The sequence below is a fragment of the Ailuropoda melanoleuca genome, chromosome 2 (assembly GCF_002007445.2).
Source record: "Ailuropoda melanoleuca isolate Jingjing chromosome 2, ASM200744v2, whole genome shotgun sequence".
In the NCBI taxonomy this organism is placed as follows: Eukaryota; Metazoa; Chordata; class Mammalia; order Carnivora; family Ursidae; genus Ailuropoda; species Ailuropoda melanoleuca.
Genome location: NC_048219.1, coordinates 153,890,174 through 153,905,764, shown reverse-complemented (window position 1 = coordinate 153,905,764; position 15,591 = coordinate 153,890,174). Strand labels below are relative to the sequence as shown.

The 15,591-nt window shown below is 33.9% G+C and overlaps 1 protein-coding gene across 3 annotated transcripts in view; it reads left to right on the top strand.

The window, feature by feature from the left end:
• Positions 1-2,737: 2,737 nt before the first annotated feature.
• Positions 2,738-15,591, top strand: part of CALCRL (calcitonin receptor like receptor) — a 97,098-nt gene continuing 84,244 nt past the window's right edge. For all 3 annotated transcript variants that reach the window (XM_034654829.1, XM_034654828.1, XM_011236034.3), the window contains exon 1: positions 2,738-2,981. The gene's annotated coding sequence lies outside the window, so the exon portion shown is untranslated. The remainder of the gene's footprint in view (positions 2,982-15,591) is intronic.

Sequence of the window (15,591 nt, the reverse complement as noted above, 5' to 3'; positions counted from 1 at the left end):
GCTTTAAACAACTACAGAGCAGGACACATCCTATTTTTCCTTAACTCCCCAACACAACTATTACAGTATGTAGCTCAAAAAATAAGCTTGACCACTAATTATTAAATGGTCGCCAGTGTCTTCAATCTGCATGGAAAAAGATTATTTTATATATATATATATGAAACACATAATACTGAATTAATTGATTAATGCCACATTGCCTAAGAATCACCTCATTGATTATTGAAATAATTCATTTTGTTCTACAGCATTTTCTTAAATATTTGTCATCATATTTCAGTGTGTACTTGAGAAATTTGCTTCATCCATCTTTTGTCTTGTCCCTCCATACCCAGAGGGGCTCCCTGGAAGTCCTCATGCCATTTATTTCATCTGGGGTTGTAAAATGGCAACTCTTAAGGATCTGATTGGTGGGATGCAGTTTACCCATAATTCCAAAGTAAGGCTTATAGATGATACCAGGAAGAATTATCCAAGAGTTTTCATAGATTATAACCATATGCCTGACCAATCACTTAAGTAGGAATATGATAACCTCCATTAACCTTTAGTATATCACTTGATGTAGAGTAAAGGGGAAAGAGCATTGGTTTAAGAGTCTTAAGACATAAGTTCAAAGCATAGACTTCTTATTCACTAGACTTTACTAGTGGGCAAATGAAATAAATGAATCTTTGAAAAAATACTAATGCTTTCGCAGACTTATTGGGAAAAGTTTTAGTTTTTCATAACAAGTTCAAAAGCTGTATTAATCTCTTTCTAGGGGTCAGATATTATATAAAGCATGGAAGATGAGAAGACATAGACAGTGATCATTCAGATATTAAATCTAGTACTTGATTCCACTCTGAATTTTCAGATGGGAACACCAAGACCTAAAAAGTTTTGTCAAAGGTCACCCTAGAGAGTGTCAGAAGCAGGACTGGAATTTCATGTCTCTGGGTCCAATCCCAGTGCTTTCCACTTCTTTCTTAGTAGTTCCCAGAGCAGTGTCCTCCCTCCATAGCAGAATTCAGTCAGGCTTTCACTTGGGATTATCTACAGCAGTATTCTGATTAAAGAACCCTTGTTTGTGGAGCCAGACATAATCTGCAACATTGACTTTTCCTCTACTGAGCTGAAAGAAATAGCTCAAAATGAAGTATGTCCCAGCAGCTTCCCAAAGCAAAGCTAACCAAACTGTAACTGAAAATACAATATTCTATAACCTGGCAATTTAAGTCCTCTGGTTATTTCTGTCTCTCAGTAACCAAAGTGTAACACTCACTTTCTTGCCGGTCTTTTAACTATAACTGACAGAGATTAGTTTTTATCCTATTTTTGTATGTATTTATTTTTATTCACCTTGATCCTACTGATCTTAAAATCAAGGATGTGTAATAAGTTTCTTCCATGGATCCAGGTAATAAAAATGTTAACAGGAGCGTAATGCTTCAGAACATGGTATCCCTTTAATTTATGTTGACTTGTCCTCCTTTATTAGTTAAGAAAAAGTGTGAGCATCTCTTTTTGTTCCTGAATTTTGCAGTAATTTACTGATTTTTCCAATGCCTCTGATCTGAAATTTACTAAGGATTGAATAATTATCACAGTATCTTATCTATTTCTGAATGTTACCTAATTTGTTGATTCAAATTCTTAGAGATATAAAGCGGTTTTAGATACTATTTGATTAATCCCTTCTAGTTTAAAGATGAAGAATCCGCCCAGCGCTGTTTAGGTTTCAGCAATTATGATTATTGTTGTATCTCACACACTTACCATATTATCAAAAGACAAGTGCATTTAAAATTTAAAGCATTCTACCCAGTTAATGCCCAATGATTTATTAAACACATTTGGAATAAAATTATGTTTTGAGGGAAAACTTTTTCTAAAAAATTAGAATATGTTACATATTTTACATAATCATTATATTTATAAGTTATCTGCATTTTTAGTAAGGGTATTTTGAGGGATAAATGTAATATAAATTACTTTTTTATTTCATAGGTGATAAGATAATTAAGTTAAATATTTTAAAATATGTGCAAGTATTTAAATTTATAAATATGTTCTCAAAAGATTATTTTCCCTAATATACATACCTACATATAATGTCAAACAATCCTATATGTATGTTCACACACACAACACATACACAGTGGTTTTGTTTATGACACATACACATGTAGTTAGAGTAAACAAAGTAAAAAAAGTTAAAAAAAACCTACAGGATAAAATGTCATCATTTAATTGTGAAAAACTGATCAGGCAATAGCTCTGGTTATTAGAATTCAGTATGAGTTGGATCACAGAGTTAATTATGATGGATGTAGGTATTATTTTTGTGTTCACTTATGAAGAAACACGTGTTAGATAATAGTGCCTCAATGCTTTGTAAAGTATAATTCCATACACACACCACACTCACACACACTCCCCTAACTCCTTTAATTCTTGGAGCAGGATATTATATTCAAATTTCCTTCAAATCACAGGCAGCTCTGTGTGGCAAGTTCTAACAGCACTCAGTCAAGGTGAAATCCAGCCAGCTTTTGCTGCTAACAATGTATTCATGCAGCATATGATCTCTGTCTGTTCAGGCTGCTTCTTGCTCATGTCTCAGAATAAGAAAGGAGTGCTGCTTTCCTGGGGTATGCTATTTGAGAAAGAAAGTAACCTAACACTAACTGCAGGCGGGGTCAGAGTGATGTAACAGGAAGCTCTGATGTTTCCCTTCTGCTGCTGAGCACATACAATGTGACAACACTTCCAATCTACTCAGAACAACCCTCTCTCTCCAGCAGAGAGTCTCACCTCCTGATAGAGGATCATCAAGCCCTGCTGACTGGACCTCAGCCTGCCTGCAGGATTAAATTGCAAGGCTTTCACTCTTCCTCACCTTGCCTGGAGGCAAATCTCTTCTGCGGAATCTCAGAAAATCAAATTCCATCCTAAGAATATTTCACCAAGAATTTCTTTAGAAGCTGTGCTGGGTGAGTACATTATTCAGAATAAATATATGTATTCTGAGTAGTTTTCTCATTTAGTTTGGCAGTGTTTCTATGGTAGAATTTAGTGATATTGAAATAATATTGAAACATATTCTCACTTATTTCGTATGTGAAAGAAACTACAGTGTATTACTCGAAAATGTATACAAAATCTATTACTACTAGATATTATTATGTACAGTGATATTCTAGAAGATAAATTCAGCAAGTAAAAGATCTAAATGGATTAAAAGGCATACTTCAAACAAATAACTTAATCAGGGAACAATGCCTTTTAAAATTTGCTCTACTATTAGCTAAGCTTAAATTTTGACAGCTGGAAAACATTTTCCCCCCAGGAAGGGTCTTTAAACTTTTTATAAAGTCAGTACTCTGAGAAAGGGGGGGAAAGAGTAACTACTCACGGGGTCCCAGAGTCTTGGTCTCTATCTGTAGTTGAACAAAATGGAGAATTAAAAGAAATCACTTTGGATTTATTATGTGTCTTCTATTTGCCTTTCACCTTTCTTTACTCATATATCTCTAACTATTGAACTAATAGAATTTTCATTGTTCGCTGTTGCCAGACGTGGTTAAGTTCTCTCTTGCTAACCCTGAATTGTTTCCGCTGTATTGGATCATGGGGTGGGCTACAAAAGAAAAAGAAAAAAAAAAAAAAACCCCGCTAGGATTGAGAAAATGTTATTTGTACATTAACTGTAATTTTACAACTCTTTAGCTAACAGCGTATTACTTCAATTTGTCTGGTATCCCTCTGCAAGCTTTTGGGGGGAGGATGTGAAATAGAGGTAACTGTGAATAAGGAAAAGTAGCAAAGTTTTCCCAAATATGTATATCAGATTAGTAAAAAGAGAAATTAAAGTGTGTATTTAAAAAAAAAAAGAATGTCCAGAAAAACCTACAGTAATGTTGAGATGAAACATCTGTTAATGCTTCCTTCACCAGTACAGACTGTGCTGGACTGTTAAGAAACTATTGTCTACTTAAGTGTTGGTATAGAGATATCACATATTTGTTGCTAAGAAAAATTAGATGTCAGATTTGGGTTCAAATTATATTGACTGATATAATTTATTTTTATAAAAATTAGACATCAGATTTGGGTTCAAATTATATTGATTGACATAATTTATATATATATATTCTTTCTTACCCATGTAATTATACTCTGCAAAATGTCCTTCAATGGAGAAATCCTGTACTTAATCATCCATAATCTGGCACATAAACAGTGAACTACAAACTCATTCTGAGTAACTCCCTCATAATTTTCTACTCAATTTTTCCACAAATTTCTCCTAATAATGGAAACTTCAATTAAGTCTTATTTTTGTGATTCTTAAAAAAGTTATGCCTGATTTCCTATTTCCTTTCAATCATTAATTGTATTGAATTCCTTGACACATGCGTAGAAATGGAAAAAGTGTTTTTAGAAGGTGACTTTGTAAATAGCCACTAGATAATTAAGGAAGGAAATGAAAAGAAAGCATTAAATGTCTAACCTAATGCCATGGATTAGTAACAAAAATTAAAATAGCATTATTTTTAGTTTAGATTAGAACTCCCCATAATTTTCTTACATAATTTAATTAGATTTTTAAAACTGTACTAATAGTATGACTTATAGTTTTTTATTTTCAGAAAATACTATTGAAAACCACTAGGCACTGAATTTTGAAGGTCATTAGGCAGAGGCATGTTATTTGAGAAAATAATTGAAAGTTTGAAATAAGAACTCATGTTATTATATTCTAAAATTTGGTTTCCTTAATGATAAGAGAGTATCAGAGGATCAATGCATGCTTTCAGCTGTGAAGAATTAACTTCTCTTTCTAGATGCTATAGGATGATAAAATCAACGCAGAGTCTAAGGCCAGTTCTAAGTATGAAACATAGGATTCAGAAACCATAAGAATAATGTGAGCTGAAGTATGTTTTACCTGTAATATTCCATTATCTTTAAGAAATATGCTTTAGGTTATTACTACAAGGTCTTTTTTTCCTAACATAACTTAGCTCATTCCAAAATATTGTTTTGTTCATTAAAATATGTAAACTTTTAGAATATATATAACCATTCATCCACTCTGAAAAACAAAGATTGGAAAACCAGGAAAAGAAAAAGAGATCAGAATTGGTTCTGAATTCTAAGAATTGTGTGAAATGAATGACCAAGGTGTATGTACTTTACTCACTGGTGATGCCTAGCGTAAGTTTAAATGGAACCAAAACCCTGGCATATTTAGGAGAAACTTCACATTCATTGCATGGATTTTGCCATTATTTTATGCGTAATGAATTTATTTCAGTAAGAAATTCAAAATAATATTAAGACAAAGAAAGAGGACCTTAGATGCTTTATGCTAGTGTGGATAAATTCTTTGATAAACACATAAAACTAATAAAACTTCAGTTAATAGATTATATATTTTTAACTTACATCATTTTTGTGACCCTTATAACACTATTTTACTTTCAATTTTTAGCTCCATGGTTAAAATTTGATAGTGACTTGATTTTTAAGAGTTGTCTGAGAGATATTTATAGAAAAATTAACAAAGCATTTTTTAAAGGATCAAAATAATACATTCACTAAACAAAACTGATTTCATACTCTGTGTATGACTGTCAACACAGCTTGAAAAATAATTCTGTTTTTAGAGTTATCATGATTATGGTATGAACTTCTCAAAAAACAAATATATTCAAAGGACATTATCTGAAATCATTGACTTTATTCTCTATCTTATCTTTGCTTAGGATTCAGAGATGGTATTAACCCAAAAACGTAAGCTGTATCATTGCAATGGTATTAACGAAAGATACTCAGTGTCAAATTTGTTGCATCTCTGAGTTCTTGACTCAATCAGACTATTAGAGAATACTCTTAAGATGAAAAGTCAGTACATAGCTATTTAAAACATTTGTATGTATCTGGGTTTGAAGTCCATGCATGAACTATAAACATTTATAATTTCTTAAGAAAGCTCTCTTTTTCTACCAAAGTACATCTATCATGCAGCACTATTACATTATTTCAAGAAATCCTCTTGTTTAATATAAGAAAATATTCTGATGAAATTAGAAAGAAAATAAAAATTTATGAGAAACAGAAGATCAGGGCTACATACTAACCAGATATTTCAATGATTTTCCCATTTATTACCATAGGATTCCCATACGAATTTTTGTCCAAATTTCTTCATCAATAGCAGTTACACAACCCAAAGGATCCAGATAGTTTTCACATCTTAATTTTGGTTTACCTACCTATAATTTGATTTGTAATTTTGAAGATATAGAGTCTTAATTAGTACAAAATTGAAGCAGTAATAGGTGGAATACATTTAATCATATAACTTGGAATGTAAATATCGAGCTAGTGTTATTTAGGATAAAAGAACATATAATTATACATATGATAATTAAGTCAGCCAACCATTTAAATAATAGGAAATACATTGTTATACATTACATTGCCATTCCAATTTAAACAGAAAAGTCCTCAATAAATCTAGATTGTTATTTTTTCATGTCTAATTAGTATTATAATATTGTGCATTAAATCAATAATTTTGGCATTTCCAATATTTGTGTAATCTTGAAATCAAATTAGTTCTTAATTTAATAAGTTATTTTACAAAAAATGAAATGAATTTAATTTTTAATAACACAATAAAAGTCTTACTATTATTTAAAAATAAAAAAGAATCACTGGCTGTGAACTGAGTTAGAGTCTATGTTTATGAGATTATTAGTATTACTTATCAGATGATAAATTGCAAATATTTTCCTAGAACATGTTTCTTCCTTTTTTCTTTAACTTAGTTTGTTTACTTAAAAGAGACAGTATTCTACAAAACTAACAACTAATATATTATCATTTGCAAAAATGACCAAAATAGTGAATTTGTTTTTAAAATGTAGAACAAGTTTTATCTTTTTATTCCTTTGTGCTTTTAATTAAATGTATGTTTTTTACCTCACTACCAACTTAAAGGAGAAAAATCTCAACTCAACTCAACCCAACATAAACACAAATAAGTAAATAAATAAATAACCAACTTACCCCTATGGTATTAACGCTATAGCTCTATACTTTATTAAGGTTGTTGGATGGAGCCCAATTTTCAGAGAAATCTTATTCCCATTAATATGGAATGTATTTTTTAATTAAAAATGTTAATATGGCATAAACTTTTGTATAAATCTGTCATTTTTTTTCTATTCGGGTTTAGGTGAACCTGAGCTCAGTTGTGTTTCTTGTAAAACCACAGTGACTCCTGAGCATGTCCCTTGGTATATTAAATAGCAGTGAGACAGTAAATGGCAACTATCTGGTTGACAAGAGCGACCTCTCCTCACAGCTTAGTCACTTGGAGGCTCATTAGCATACTCAGGAGCACACAGGCTTGGTTTTATCAAAACTAAGATAAATTTGTCTTATACCCAAGTATCAATTTCAAAAATCTGCAACTGAGTATTAAACGAATCCGTCTTCATGAACATGATACCAATTGTTGTTTAGATATTTTGTGCATAAACCTGCATTTTGCCTTCTTTCCAAGGATAATTTGAAGGGAAAATCAGAACTGTGGTAAGTACTAGAGAAGAATAAAGCATGTTATAACTGAAAATAAGTAGGATTAAGACTATGAGAAAAGAATGTTGTCAAACAAAATGTGTGTGTGCTTTTTTTTTTTCCTAACTCTGTAGTTGTTTTCAAATGTGAGGCAAAGAGCAGACTTACTTTTACCTGAATAGTGGAAACCTAATATTAGACTGACATGTTTCAATATTTTATTAATCAGCCTACATACGTCTTCTTCAAAAAGTTATTTTCAATAAAACTCTTTTATTTTAAATCTTTTTCAAAACATGCCAATATACTTTTTAGCTAAGGCAAAAAATATAACTCACTCATTTGTGTTTTGGAAATGTAGGTATAATCCCTGTTTGAAACAGCTGCCTAAAATGGAGTATACTTCAGACAGCATTCATGTCATATGTAGTAAGGATGCCGCTACATTGTAAATCGTTAAACATAATTTCATTAAACTCCCAGTTAACTAAAATATCTTTGGACTTGTCAGGTTTATTTGGTAAATATATATATTTATTGTCAGCTTAAGCCTCTGGTCCTTGACATTATTAGATGAGTGCACATATCTTCATATTCCTGAGGGACAAATAATTTTTTTTTTTTTTTTGCCTCAGACAAGAGTCTGCCTTCCCTGCTGCAGTTCTCTTTCCCAAAGTTAGCAGCTGATGAATTTTTCCATACTGCACTAATACAGGAGAACGCCTTTTTAAAGGGTGGCTTGCCCTATTGAGATTATTTAGTTGATTTCGTTGAGGACTTGCCTTCGGCTATGTACGTGATTAATTACTCACATATAAAGTCATTTAACCTTACCCAAAGCCTCAGGAATTATTATTATTGTTGTTGTTGTTGTTGTTGTTGTTTGCAGATAAGAAACTCCAAAACCAAGGCACTGAGCTTCTAAATAATGTGCCCCAATCATACAGCTATTCAAGTGGAGGTGCCAGGAACTTAATCCTGGCAATCCAGACTCCAGAGCTCACGCTTTTAACCACCCCACTTCCCTTGGGGCACCTGGGTGGCTCAGTCAGTGAAGCGGCTGCCTTCAGCTCAGGTCACGATCCCCGGGTCCTGGGATGGGGCCCCGCATCGGGCTCCCTGATTGGTGGGGAGCCTGCTTTTCCCCTCTCCCTCTGCTTGCTGCTCCCCCTGCTTGTGCTCCCTGTCTGTCAAATAAATAGATAAAATCTTAAAAAAATAAAATAAAATAAAACCACCCTGCTTCCCTTTCCTGTTGGTGGCTGGTAGTATCGAGTCACCCTTAGTGTGAATGGATGCTGGTCCCAGAATCTTAGGTTAGTGACCTTAATAAAGTGATATCATAAGAAATAAAGCCCGTTGAATGAATTTTTTGGTTTCCCAGTACATATGAAAGTTATGTAAATAGTGTAGTACAATAGCATTATGTTTAAAAAACAACATATATACCTTAATTTAAAAACAATACTTTATTGCTAAAAGATGCTAACCATCATCTGGAGCTTTGAGTGAGTTGTGGAAGAGGGTCTTTTTTTTTTTTTTTTTTTTTTTTTTTTTTTTTTGCTGGTGGAGGGTCTTGCCTTGATGTTAATGGTCCCTGACTGATCAGGGTGGTGGTTGCTGAAGGTTGGGGTGGCTGTGGCAATTTCTTAAAATAACTCAATAATGAAGTTTGCTGCAACCATTGACACCTTTCATGAATGGTTTTTGTGTAGCATGAGGTGTTGTTTGATAGCATTATACCACAGAACTTTCGAAATTGGAGTCAGTCCTCTCAAACCCTGCAGCTGCTTTATCGACAAAGTTTATGGAGTATTCTAAATCCTTTGTTGTCACTTCAACAATCTTCACATCATCTTCCCCAAGAATAGATCCCATTCAAACCACTATCTTGGCTCACCCACAAAAAGCAACTGCTCGTCTGTTAAAGTTTTATCATGAGATTAAAGCAAGTCAGTCACATCCTCAGTCTCTCCTTCTAATTCTAGTTCTCTTGCTATTTCTACCACATCTGCAGTTATTTCCTTCCACTGAAATCTTGAACCCCTCAAAGTCAGCCTTGACGGTTGGAATCAGCCTCTCCCCAACTCTTGTGAATGTTGATACTTTTACCTTTCCCATGAACCATGTATGTTTTTAGTGGCATCTAAAATGAATTCTTTCCAGAAGGTTTTCAGTTTATTTTGCCCAAATCCATCAGAGGAATCACAATGTATGGCAGTTTTAACCTTATAAAATGTATTTCTTAAATAATAAGACTTAAAAGTTGAAACTACTCCTTCATCCATGGGCTACAGAATGGATGCTATCTAAGCAGGCATGAGAACTACAGTAATCAACATTAATCTCATTGTACGTCAGACCTCTTGGTGACTGGGTGTATCTTTCATGAGCAGTAATCTTTCGAAGGGAATCTTTTTTTTTTTTTTTTCTGAGCAGTAGTTCTTGACAGTGGGCTTAAAATATTCAGTAAACCATGTTGTATACAGATATGCCATCTTCCAATCTTTGTTGTTCTATTTTATAGATCACAGGCAGAGTAGATTTAGCAAAATCCTTAGGGCTCTAGGACTTTTAAAATGGTAAATGAGCATTGGCTTCAACTTAAAGTCACCAGCTGCATTAGCCCCTGACAAGAGAGTCAGCCTGTCCTTTGAAGCTTTGAAGCCAAGCATTGACCTCTCTTCTCTAGCTATGAAAGTCCTAGATGGCATCTTCTTCCTATAGGAGGCTGTTTTGTCTACACTGAAAGTCTGTTGTTTCCTGTAGCCACCTGCATTAATTACCTCAGGTAGGTCTTCTGGGTAACTCACTGCAGCTTCTACATCAGCAGCGGCTGCTTCACCTTGCTCTTTTGTTACACAGACGGCTTCTTTCCTTAAACTTCATGAACCAAGCTGAGCTGGCTTCAAATTTCTTATTCAGCTTCCTCACCTCTCTCAGACGTCACAGAATTGAAGAGAGTCAGGGCCTTGCTCTGGATTAGGCTTTGGCTCAAGAGAATGTTGTGGCTGGTTTGATCTATCCAGACCCCTGAAGCTTTCTTCATATCATCAATAAGACTCTTTACCTCTCTCATTATTTGTGTGTACCTTGGAGTAGCACTTTTAATTTTCCTCAAGAACTTTTCCTCTGCATTCACAACTTGGCTAACTGGTGCAAGAAAGCTAGCTTTTGACCATCTCAGCTTTCAACATATCTTCCTCACTAAGCTTAGTCATTTCTAGCTTTTGATTTTAAGTGGGAGATATGCGACTCTTCCTTTCAACTGCAACACATAGGGACCATTGTAGGGTTATTAATTGGCCTAATTTCAATATGGTCGTATCTTGAGGGAATAGGGTGGCACATGGAAAGGGACAGAGATGGGTGAGCAGTCAGAATACACACGACATTTATTAAGTTTGCCATCTTATATTGGCATGGTCAATGGTGTCCAAAACAATTACTATAATAATATGAAAGAACATTGATCCCAGATCACCATAACAATATGATAATAATGAAAAAGTTTGAAATTTTGAAAGACTTACCAAAATGTGACATAGAGACAGGAAGTTAACAAATGCTGTTGGACAAATGGTACTGATAAGCTTGTTTAATGCAGGGTTACCAAAACCTTCAATTTATAAAAAATGCAATAGCTGAGGGGGCGCCTGGGTGGCAGAGCGGTTAAGCATCTGCCTTCAGCTCAGGGCATGATCCCAGCGTTATGGGATCGAGCCCCACGTCAGGCTCCTCCGCTATGAGCCTGCTTCTTCCTCTTCCACTCCCCCTGCTCGTGTTCCCTCTCTCCCTGGCTGTCTCTATCTCTGTCGCATAAATAAATAAAATCTTTAAAAAAAAATGCAATAGCTGAGAAGCACAATAAAATGAGAAATGCCTGTATATAGTAGGTAAAATCTGCAATTTATAATTTCCCATCTTTCTTTCTGTATGCATTTCCTTCCATTAAATTCTTTCATCTATACCTGTTTAGCCCTCACCTTCCTCCAAACCAAATGCCCAGTAGTTACTCTCTAGCCTCTAGCAGTTAAGAGTAGCTTAGAAAACAAAAATTTTGAAGAATTATTTTTCAGAAGACCTCAGTGTTGCTCTTAAAGCCTTCGACTGATCAGATGTGACCCAGACACATTATCCAGATAATCTCCTTTACTTAAAGTCAACTGATCTTAGATGTCAATCACATCTACAAAATACCTTTACAGCAACCTCCAGACTAGATCAAACTGGGCACCATAGCCTGGCCAACTTAATGCATACAGTTAACCATTACAACTAGTTAGGGGCATTCATCCATACTTGCTCTTTTTTTTTTTTTTTTAAGATTTTGTTTATTTATTTGACAGAGAGAGAGACAGCCAGTGTGAGAGGAAACATAAGCAGGGGGAGTGGGAGAGGAAGAAGCAGGCTCCTAGTAGAGGAGCCTGATGTGGGGCTTGATCCCAGAACGCTGGGATCACGCCCTGAGCTGAAGGCAGATGCTTAACACCTGAGCCACCCAGGCGCCCCAATACTTGCTCTTTTTCCCCAAAATTATTTAGGTTTTTAGATTTTGGAAATTCTTTAAAAATTCCTGCTGGAATGATAATTGGAATTGCAGTGAATTCATTAGTTAAACTGAAAATGATTAACATATTAATAACATTAAGTCATCTAACTATGAGCATGGTATATATTCGCCAGTTACTCAATCCTTTTTTTTTTTTTTTGAAGAGGGGTGGAGTCTGATTTGGTTCTAAATATAGGTAGAAGAAATATTTAAAACAATTATAAATGAGGGAGGTTGAAAAGGTATGAAGTTTCTACACTCCAAAAAAAAAAAAGGTAGCTTGTTTTTCCTCTATATGATTCACATAAGACCTTCCAGACTGTTCTTTCTTTTATGTAATTAAAGTCTGCTCTCATTGTGTATCTTATTTGGGAAACTTTATGTTCACACCACAATTTAATCCTATCAAAGAACAGTTGTATTTTAAGTTATATGACTTATTGCTATTGGGGGGGTGCTAGGGTTAAACAGAATGATCCTCTGTTTAGCAAGCACTCATCGGGCACCAGGCCCGATGCTAGATGTTAAAGGTAAGCAAGACAGGACCCCTGTTCTGGACAATGTCAGCTCCACCTCAGTGCTCAGTGCCAATTAAAATATGAACTCTTCATCTACAATGCTGGCTGCCACTCAGCTTTTCATCTTGTCACAAGGTCAGGGCTGAAAGCCTGAAGTAGGATGTTTTCTAAAATGACAAAACTTGATAAATCAGATATTTTCTGTACATATTTATTATATTTGGGAAACCTTGTATTACAGATGAAACATTAAAAAGAAACACAACCCTGAAATAAAGAACAGTCTAATGGACTCTACCTAGTTGACAATTGTATGTGCTTTGGTTAAGATATTCTGAAATATCTAATTTACAACTGCTTCTAATGTAACTTTGATCTTTCGTATGTCAACAGAAAGATTTCCTTGCATCTAAATCAATCACAAACATCATGGTTGGGTATCAGAAACTGTTCATTTTTAAGACAGAAAGAATGTAGTTAAAGAAAGATATTCTAAGAATAAAGCTTTGAAGAATGCTTGGTTTCATTAATTTTTTTATTGAATTAAGTGAATTTATTTATTTTTTTATAATTTTTATTTTGTTATATTAGTCACCATACAGTTGGTTTCATTAATTTGAACAGGAAGACCTTCAAATGAGATATGAACAAGTATTAAGGTCTAGAACAAACTGACAGGGGTGAAGCCCACAATATGATTTTCCTAAATATTGTTTAATATTTTAATTAATTGAATTCCTCACGAGTTAACTTCCTTAATTATACACTTTCCAAAAGGATTTCCTGTGCTGTGTTCCATGTTATCCGTTCAAAATTATTAGAAAACACTTACTGAATCTCTTTGATCATAAAATTAATATATGTCCATATTTAATGAACCAGATTCCAGCCTACTTCTTTCAAATTAATACACCAAAATTAACAAAGAGTTTTTATGTTTGAGTCATTGTATAACTCAAGCATCCTTTAAAAATTCACTCATTGTGTGATTTTTCAGATTAACCCTGAAAGCTGATTATTCACTAAATTCTCAATGTCATAAAAGACTACATATTTAAAGTTGCAAGCTTGCGACTGTATCAATTCTAGTACTATCTGTACCATAAAGGACTACATGTTCAAAACTTTTCATGTTACATATGGTTTCTGAAGCTAGAGTCCTGAACAAGGTAAAGAAATCTAGTTAATGGGTTTCTAACAGAAACAGGAGACTCTAGCTCTGTGTGTCCTCAGAGGCTTTCATTAAGTGTCACTCTGATGTAGATCTTGAAACAGCATCTGCTTTAAAAAAAAAAAGTTAGATTTCTCCATTTAGACAACACTCTCCTCCTAATTACTCAAAGTCATGTAGACGTCAAGGATTGTTCTACATTCTGGCCTATGATTTTAGTTCCAGATATAACTGCATAATTTTGTAATCAGGGGAGGACACAGACTATAAATACAATGTATGAGCTTTTCTAGCTTTTCTATCAATTCCTACTTGGATAACTCTTTAGAATTAAATTAAATTTGTAATAAACAGCAAAGATCATTGTGCATCATATTTATTGATGTAAGATTATAATAGAAATTAATGAAATAATACTTATTTGAATGAATTAGCTGAGTAACTTTTTAAGTTTATCATGTTTCCTTTACTCTTCGTCACATATCCACCATTACAGCACCTGAATATGAAAAAAAAACGCTAATCTTCCTTATTTGTGGGCCTATAGTTCCTGGATTCCAGATTTTCATATTTCTTCTTCCTTCACCTCCAGAGAAATTTAATTCTCATTAGTACTTCTGATATCAATTAGCATAAAATTAAGGAACGATAAGCACATTATCTGAAACAAGATTAAAAATCATCTGTGGGTTTCTCTCAAAGAGCATCAAATGCTCTTCTCGCAGAAATCCATGTCAGCTCCCTTTCCTCCCTGGAGTCTGCTCAGATACAAAGTTTTCTTTGGGACCTAACCTAGACACTATTTAAAGTCAGCTACACCTATACCACCATAACCCCTTTGCTCATCTTCATCTATTTCCTTTTGTCCTAGCTTTTTCTTATAACATCAATCACATTGCAACAAACCATCAACTATGTTTATTTTCTGTCCATATCTTTAACACATAAACTCTACATGGACAAGCACTTCTGCCTGCTTTTTTTCCACTAATATATCCTAAGCATCTAGATAAGTGCCTGCATCTAGTAGGTGCTTAAATATTGCTTAATAAATAATTAAATGAATGAATTTTTTTTTTATCAGTCTCTGAAAACTAGATAGTGACTCTGTGATTTTGTTTGGAGTATACAATAGATGCTAGAGCTGAAATTTTGAAGGTGTTAGAAACATGACCCACTGCCAAAGAGAAAATACTCAGAAACTAATTATCATTTTATTATTCTTAGGTCAACCTAATATTTATCCCTCCACTGCTTTTGTAAAGGGGAATAAATTAGTAAAGATGCTTTCTGTAATGTAGTTAGTGTTCAGGTTTCACTGAATTCCAAGGAATGACCTTTCAAACTAGGGTAAATGAGAAGGTTGCTTGGTATTTTAACACAAAATGTTGAAGCATTTCCCCAAATGGCCAAACAATGGCTGAACTTGGCAGAATTTCTTGTTGAAACTGGCAGACCTGCCAACTGTTGCTTCCCAACAAAAGTCTAACTCCATTACTTATTGCCTTTCTGGACAATAGTACTAAAAAGTCTATAGAAAGTTCTAGAAAAAAAACTTGCAGATAAATTGAAAAAAAAATCAGTCTTTTAAGAAAATATATGTAGAATACAAGTTCGTTTAATTCACAAAAAATTACACACCTATTTGATAAGTGATGAGTTATGTGCTTGAAAATCTGTAATTTATTAAGCTTCTAAGTGTTAATTTATAAATATTTAAAGATAATTTTAAAAAGAAAACCAACTGTCAATGCCCTTTCATCCTTGTA